The sequence below is a fragment of the Lathyrus oleraceus genome, chromosome 4, assembly GCF_024323335.1.
Source record: "Lathyrus oleraceus cultivar Zhongwan6 chromosome 4, CAAS_Psat_ZW6_1.0, whole genome shotgun sequence".
Classification (NCBI taxonomy): Eukaryota; Viridiplantae; Streptophyta; class Magnoliopsida; order Fabales; family Fabaceae; genus Lathyrus; species Lathyrus oleraceus.
In genome coordinates, this window is record NC_066582.1 from 295314359 (window position 1) to 295323203 (window position 8845).

Here is an 8845-nt window from a genome sequence, read left to right on the forward strand (position 1 = left end):
CAACTCAGCTAATTTCTCTAACGGATAGTCCATTCTGATCGGAATGAAATGAGCCGACTTTGTCAATCTGTCAACAATCAGCCAAATAGCTTCAAAATTCTTAATTGTCCTCGGTAAACCAGAAACAAAATCCATACTGATACTATCCCACTTCCACTCTGGAATAGCCAACGGTTGCATTAGCCCAGACGGCTTCTGATGCTCAATCTTTGACTTCTGACAAGTCAAACAGGAATAAACAAAACTCGCAATTTCTTTCTTCATTCCCGGCCACCAAAATAACTTTTTCAAATCATGATACATCTTCGTAGCTCCAGGATGAATACTCAGGCCACTACGATGTCCTTCTTCAAGAATACTCTTCTTAAGTTCGATAACATTCGGAATGCACACCCGATTACCAAATTTCAAAACATCATTCTCATCAACTCTGAATTCGCCACCTTGACCTTGATTCACTAGAGTCAACTTATCAACCAAAAGCACATCGGATTTCTGACCCTCTCTGATCTCATCCAGAATACCACTTGTTAACTTCAACATTCCCAATTTAACACTATTGTGAGTACTCTCACACACCAAACTCAAGTCTCTAAACTGCTCAATTAAATCCAATTCCTTAACCATTAGCATAGACATATGTAATGATTTCCGACTCAATGCATCAGCCACTACGTTTGCTTTACCCGGATGGTAATTCAAACCAAAGTCATAATCCTTCAGAAACTCTAACCATCTTCTCTGTCTCATATTCAGCTCTTTCTGATCAAACAAATACTTCAAACTTTTATGGTCACTGAAAACCTCAAATCTTGACCCGTACAAGTAATGCCTCCATAACTTCAGAACAAATACCACAGCCGCCAACTCTAAATCGTGCGTCGGGTAGTTCCTCTCATGAACCCTCAGTTGTCTTGAAGCATAAGCTATAACCTGCTTATTCTGCATCAACACGCCACCCAAACCCAACAATGAAGCATCACAGTAAACTTCAAATGATTCCGACGAACTCGGTAATATCAGAATAGGAGCAGTAGTTAACCTTCTCTTTAACTCTTGGAAACCTCCTTCACATTTTGAGTCCCAAACAAACGCTTGCCCCTTCCTAGTCAACATCGTCAATGGTAACGCCAACTTAGAAAATCCCTCAATGAACTTCCTATAATAACCAGCCAAACCAAGGAAACTTCGAATCTCAGCAACAGACTTTGGAGCTTCCCACTTAGATACCGCTTCTATCTTAGAAGGATCAACAGCAACGCCACCTCTTGAAATCACATGACCCAGAAAACTCACCTCTTCCGGAAACACATCAGGAAAATCACACACCACGGCTAGATCGCCAATCACCAGTTTATCTTTAGCCTCCAAAGTCGCTAACAGCATAAACAACTCTGCCCCATCAGCTACTTCCTCATGCACTTGCCTTGCTGATAGAAACAAACTCTTTCCCTCCTCAATCTCAGGAAAGACCACCGTCTTATCAAAACAGTTGATAGAAACTCGGTTAAACACCAACCAGTTCATACCCAGAATAACATCAATCTGCACTAGTGGAAGACACACTAGGTCCATCCCAAAGTCTCTACCAAAAATACTCAAAGGACAATTTAAACAAACCGAAGTAGTAGTCACTGAACCCTTCGCAGGAGTATCAATTACCATACTACCAAACATCTCAGATATCTCTAACTTAAGTTTCACAGCACAATCCAAAGATATAAAGGAATGAGTCGCACCTGTGTCAATAATAGCTACAAGAGGAAAGCCATTAATATAACACGTACCTCGGATAAGTCTGTCCTCACTGGAGGTTTGAGTTCCGGTCAATGCGAACACCTTCCCAGTCTGAGATTTCTTCGGCTTCTGACACTGACTTCCAATATGCCCTTCTTCTCCACAATTAAAACAAATCACTTCCTTGTGCTTGCAATCAGCTATTGCATGACCAGTCTTACCACAACGAAAACATCTCTTTACTTCAGCAGTGCATACATTACTCTTATGACCAACCTGACCACATTTGAAGCAAACTATACCAGCAGGAGCACCTCCCCTACTAGTCCTCTGAGCCGGAGCAGCTCCTTGTTTCCCTTTTCCCACTGGAGCATCATACGGCTTTCCACGGTTTTGATGGTGCTTGCCTCTGCGGTCACTGACAATCTTGTAATGAGCATTATTGTCTTCCTCAAATATCCTGCAGCTATCAACCAATTCAGTAAAAATGCGTATCTTTTGATACCCAACAGCCTTCTTAATTTCAGAGCGCAGTCCATTTTCAAACTTGATGCACTTTGAAAATTCAGCACCAGCACCAGTGTAATGAGGATAAAATTTGGACAGCTCCACAAATTTCGCAGCATAATCCGTGACAGACATGTTTCCTTGCTTCAGCTCAAGGAACTCAATTTCCTTCTTACCACGGACATCTTCCGGATAATACTTTCTCAGAAATTCCCTACGGAATACATCCCAAGTAATGTCTTCACCTGCCACGGTCAACCTCTCGTGAGTCTCTAGCCACCAGTCATCAGCTTCGACTGCTAGCATGTGAGTACCATACCGAACCTTCTGAGCTGGAGTGCAATCCATAACACGGAAGATTCTCTCAATCTCTTTCAACCATCCCAAGGTTGCATCTGGATCATGCTTCCCTTTAAACACCGGCGGATTCTCTCTCTGAAAAGTCGCCAAGCTACGTGACCCAGCATCACCACCAGCATTTGGCAAGTTCTGCACCGCTTGTGCCATTGCTTGCATTGCGGCAGCCATTGCAGCGTCATTCCTTCCAGCCATCTCAACTTATCACTACAACACAACTTAAAAGTTAGACTAGTAACAATTACACAATCGTTAGACAGTACGACACGACAACTGGCCGGACAGACCGACCTGCTCTGATACCACTAATGTAACACCCTTCTAAAATACCCCAAATATTTAATTAAGACCACAGCATATAAATCAATATCAGAGTAATCATGCACCAAGGGTGTCACATAATACTTCACATAATTCACCGTAAAAATCAGTCATGCTCATTATTTAATTCAACATAAACACTTCTTTAAAATTTCGCAGCGGATAGAAACATTCAACATCTGTAATATCTTAAAATTAACATTTATTCAACAAATAAAACATCCCGTCCCGATGTTACATCTATCAGAGCATGACCCACTAAAACCACTCTAGACTTCAAGCACTAGCTTCTACTCAACTCACTGCTCGTTACCTGAAAAATATAACTGTAAGGGTGAGTTCCTCAATCGATATAACAAATATTATAAATCATCATGTTATGTTAAGTAACTTTACACGTTAATCACCCACATCATATCATGCATTCAGTAGCAGCATATTCAACTCAACATCATATTCAAACACAACGTAAATGCAACTCAATGAGACTCGACTCTTCATGCATGTGGTACCATTTGGAGTAAAACTCCCAACTTAAAATCATTGCCAGTTTAGTGGGCATCAAGGCATAAGCCTTCAACTTTCAACTTAGAATTTTTTGCCAATCCAGGCCAACGTGGTGTGAGCAAAAGCCCCATAATTTTGCCAATCCAGGCCAACGTGGTGTGAGCAAAAGCCCCGACTTAATGCATATGAATGTATATGGCATGTACGACTTGAAGTTCCACAACATAATAACAACGACAACATAACAGCTTTTTCAGCAACAACAACTTAAAAATCAACTTTGGCTCATCAGCCTACAACTCAGCATTTTCAACAAAACAACTTATATTCAACTTTGGCTCAATAGCCTACAACTTAATATTTTCCACAAAAACAACTTATCAACATATTTGCATCACATTTCGCAACATAGACTCCACGAATTTATTTATCACAATTGGATACAATAGGCCAATCACCAATTACACTTACATCATAAAAATCAACCATTTTTTACATACTGCAACAGTGTTAACCGGTTAACGCTATAGGTTAACCGGTTAACGCAGGAAAATTACACTTCCAGGCAAAACGCAACAGTGTTAACCGGTTAACGCTATAGGTTAACCGGTTAACGCAGGCAAAACTCAACATTTTTCACAATTTATAACAGTGTTAACCGGTTAACACCCTGGGTTAACCGGTTAACGCAGGCGAAACAGCAGTTCCTGCGCTAACACAAGGCAGAATGCAGAGTTTCCGCATTTTCCGCCGTTGGAGGACTTCCGGACCTCCGATTCAACTTCCGTAAAAAGCTATACGCTCAGAAATTCACAATACACTCAAACACAAATTCAATTTCAGCTTTAATACAACTTATTCAACATAATTTCTCAACATTCTAAATCCCAATTAGGGTCAATCGACGGCTTATCACTACCCATTACATGTTAATCGATAATACCCATTAAACGACGATAAACCCCCCTTACCTGAGATAATCCGGCAATCTCTAAGCTTCAAGCTTTTCCGTTCTTCAACCTTTGCTCTCTAGCTCTTCCTTTTTGCCCTTTCTCCACTTTCCACTTTTCAGCCGCTTCTCTGTTTCACGTGAAAACTCTTTACCAACAATGAAACCCTTTTTTCCTTATTCCAACTTATATATTTTCCACTAATTATTATTCCAAATAATAATAATAATAATCCAATAATTCAATTTATTTAATTAAATTAATAAATATATTATTAACTTAATTTAAATAATTCTCTTATTTTATTCGGGGTGTTACATCTTACTATCAACATCCAAGACACTTCATTCACATTCATCTGCACTTTGCTGACTTTACAGTGAAACGCACTGATTCTAGAAGGTATGTTATCGAATGTCGTAACATGCTTTGTAAGTTTCGTTTGGCTGCATCTTACAAGAAGAAAAATGACTCTTGGGAGATCACTTCAATAGACCCACCGCACAGTTGCGTTGCAACTAACGTTGAACAAGATCACCGTAAACTGAGCACAACTTTGATATGTCAAGACATTCTGCCATTGGTAAATAAAGACCCATCAGTGAAGGTGAGTATAATTATATCCCATATCCGAACAACATATAATTATACTCCATCTTACAAGAAAGCATGGATTGCGAGGACAAAGGCTGTTGAACAGGTTTTCGGCAACTGGGAGGATTCATTCAAGGAATTACCACGGTTTTTATGGGAACTAAAAACTTATGTCCCAGGAACTGTGGCAATTATGGAGACAGTTCCAGCAATGATGCCAGACGGAACCTGTGCTACAGGTAATAGAATATTTCACCGTCTCTTTTGGGCATTTGACCCGTGCATCAAAGGTTTCGCTTTCTGCAAACCTCTCTTGCAAATTGATGGCACTTGGTTATACGGAAAATACAAGGGTACTTTGCTCATGGCGGTTGCACAAGACGGTAACAACAATGTATTTCCCATTGCCTTTGCTCTTGTTGAAGGTGAAACGGCTGGTGGATGGGGTTTCTTTCTTCGACATCTCAGAACGCATGTCGCTCCACAAGCCAATCTATGTTTGATTTCTGATAGACATGCTGCCATTGAAAGTGCCTACAACAACCATGACAATGGATGACATGATCCACCTTCTACACATGTCTACTGTATCAGACACATTGCACAAAACTTCATGCGTGCTATAAAAGATAAGAATCTTCGCAAGAAGGTGGTGAATGCTGGGTATGCTTTAACTCAACCGTCATTTCAATATTATCGTGATGAAATTCGACTGTCTAATGAAGACACAGGGAGATGGATAAATAACATCCCAGTAGAGCAGTGGACAAGAGCATTTGACAGTGGTTGTCGATGGGGCCACATGACAACAAACATTGTGGAATGCATGAACAGGGTTTTCAAAGGAATTCGAAATCTGCCGATAACCGCCTTGGTAAGATCAACCTATTATAGGTTGGCTTCTATGTTCGCAACCAGAGGTGAAAGATGGAGTGCAGTGTTAATGTCCGGACAAGTATTCAGTGAGTGTTGCATGAAGGTCATGAAAGAGGAGAGCATCAAAGCTACGACACACGCTGTAACAGTGTTTGACCGTCATAGACAAAATTTCAGCGTCCAGGAAACAATGGGCAACAACGAGGGGAGACCAAATTTAGCCTACGTTGTTAGACTACACAGAAGTTGGTGCGATTGTGGAAAATTTTAGGCCTTCCGCATACCTTGCTCCCATGTCATTGCAGCATGCGCTTATACTCGTCAAGACGCTTACACCCATTTATCTGATGTGTACAAGGCCAACATCATCATGAATGTATATAGTCAAAGCTTTTCAGTACTACCAATGGAGGATTACTGGCCTCCATATGAAGGAGATATTGTTTGGCATAATGAAGAGATGCGTAGAAAGAAGAAAGGAAGGCCAAACAGCACACGTATCAGAACAGAGATGGATTCCACAGATAAAATGATAAGATTATGTAGTATCTGTCGTCAACCAGGACACAACAAAAACAACTGTCCCAATCAAGGAGCATCATCTAGATCTTAAGCTTTTTGTAACATTGTATCTAGATCTTAAGCTTTTTGTAACATTGTATTTCTGTAACAATCAATCATTATATATCATTAAGTTCTTGTTACAACGAGTTTCATAACCAACATCAGTACAAAACATCTGAAAACATAAATAATTCTAACTGATTACAACAATCAAATTAATGTCGTCTCGACCGAACATCATTTCCCTAGCATCCTTATCAGTCTTCATTCGCACCCAACCAAAGATACTGCCAAGTCTCTCAATACTTCTGATTTTTTCCCCTTCTGGTATTTTCCCGTCTAACCATCGAACCAACTCCCTCTTCAGTTGATCTAACGTGGTGATGTTCCAAAATAGCATCATCAATTGAGGTTTGTCTCTCGCATAAATCACCTTATCGTATCGGCGACGAACACCAAACATGATAGCCAAATGATTATATGAGTTGTGGAACAATTGGTCACACAACGCATCTATTTATAAGACAAAAAAGGCATTTTATGAGGGAGTCGCCAATTGAGTTGGCGCCTCCTCTTAAAACCTACACATAGGCGCCAATTGGATTGGCTAGGGCACCTTCCCTATCCAATCCAATTGGCGCCTCCATCCAAGTTTTAACAACAGTCGCCATATGAACAACTTTCATGTTCATCAAAAATCCATTTGAAACTTGGAAGCTCATCATTCATTTCAAAATATTATAGGTCATTTTGACAGAAACCCTAATTTTGGGTCAAGTTCACAGAGACCTAACTCACTCATTTTTAATTATTTTGAGGTGGGACCAAGTGCATTGCAAAATTTGAGATGTCTACTTCAAATGTTATGTTGGAAAAAATTTCATATTTCTAAAAGAAACACATGCGATAATGCAAGATATTATAGGTCAGATAACAGTTGAAAAACTCAGAAGTCCAACTTCAACTGCCCATAAATTTCTCATAAAAAATCCAAATGATGCAAAATTTATGTCCATATTCATTATCTTGAAAATATCTACAACTTTCACGTTGGAGGTTTTGCCATTTGAGGCTTTTTTAAGGGAGTCGCCAATTGAATTGACGCCTCCTCTTAAAAATTACACATAGGCGCCAATTGGATTGGCTAGGGCACCTGCCCTAGCCAATCCAATTGGCGCCTCCTTGCAATTTTTAAGAGGAGTCGCCAATTCAATTGGCGCCTCCTCCTAAAAGTGGGGTAGATTGGGAATTTTGCTGAAAACTGGGGTGTTTTGGGAATTTTTTCGAAAAATAGGGTTATCTCGGTAAAAAAACCTGATTAAATACCTTGCCAGAAAGTAAAAGACTAAAAAGGACAATCGTAAAAATTCCTTAGCAATTTAGAATGAATAAGTCAATTTTATCAATTATTATGAAACAAATAGATTAATTGACTTTTCATCATTATAGTTAGTCATAAGAAGGACAGGGCTCTAGTTGGCACATAGTTAGATAGAAATTGATAAACACATGCCTTATCACTTTAATTTTTGAAGAAATTGAAATTCAAGACACTTACAAAAATATGATATTTAGACACATTTTTATACAAAAGCAACATTTTTTAAACATAACATGATAAGATACTATATTAAAATTACAAAATTATTTTTATTAAATAATTACATAACACACTTTTACAGGAAAAACAACACTTTCTAAAGATAACAGGATAAGATACTCTATTTAAATTACAAAATTATTTTTATTAAATAATAAGTCATGAGAAAACTGTCGATGACTACCTGTTGACAAGAGATAGGTTGAGAAGAGTCATCAAGCCACCTCAAAGACTTGGGTATGCAGATCTCATAGGTTATGTCTTAATCTCTGCAAGTGAGGTTCTAGATGAAGAACCTAGAGACTATAAGAAAGTTATGAGGAGTCGAAATAAGACTGAATGGCTGGAGGTCATGGATGATGATATGAAGTCTCTCCATGATAACTACTGTATGTAGTTGATAAAATGACATGAAGAAATCTAGTTTGTTCTCTTGATGTTATAGAGTTTGTTTCAAAGATGGAGATTTGTGAGATATTAGATCGAACTTTAGTATGATCGAATGGTAGCTTCTTGGTTCGACAGAATCATTAGCATGTTGTCGAAGTTTGTTCACATGTTGTAGTGGAAGTATGTTATGATTGTTAGCATGTCGAATTTAGCCGGTTTGTTATGCCCAATTGTTTAAGTTAGTTTATTCTCTAAGTTAGCTTGTTTAATGGGCTTGTGTGTAAAAGCCTATTAATTTAGTGTGTTAATTTTCTTATAAATAGTATATTAGTCTCTTATCATTGAATAACACAAATCCTAATTAAGGTGTGAGAGATTATTTGCTATTATGTAACACTTGTAATGTTGTCTCAAAGAGAAAATAAAGAATAACAGTTTATAA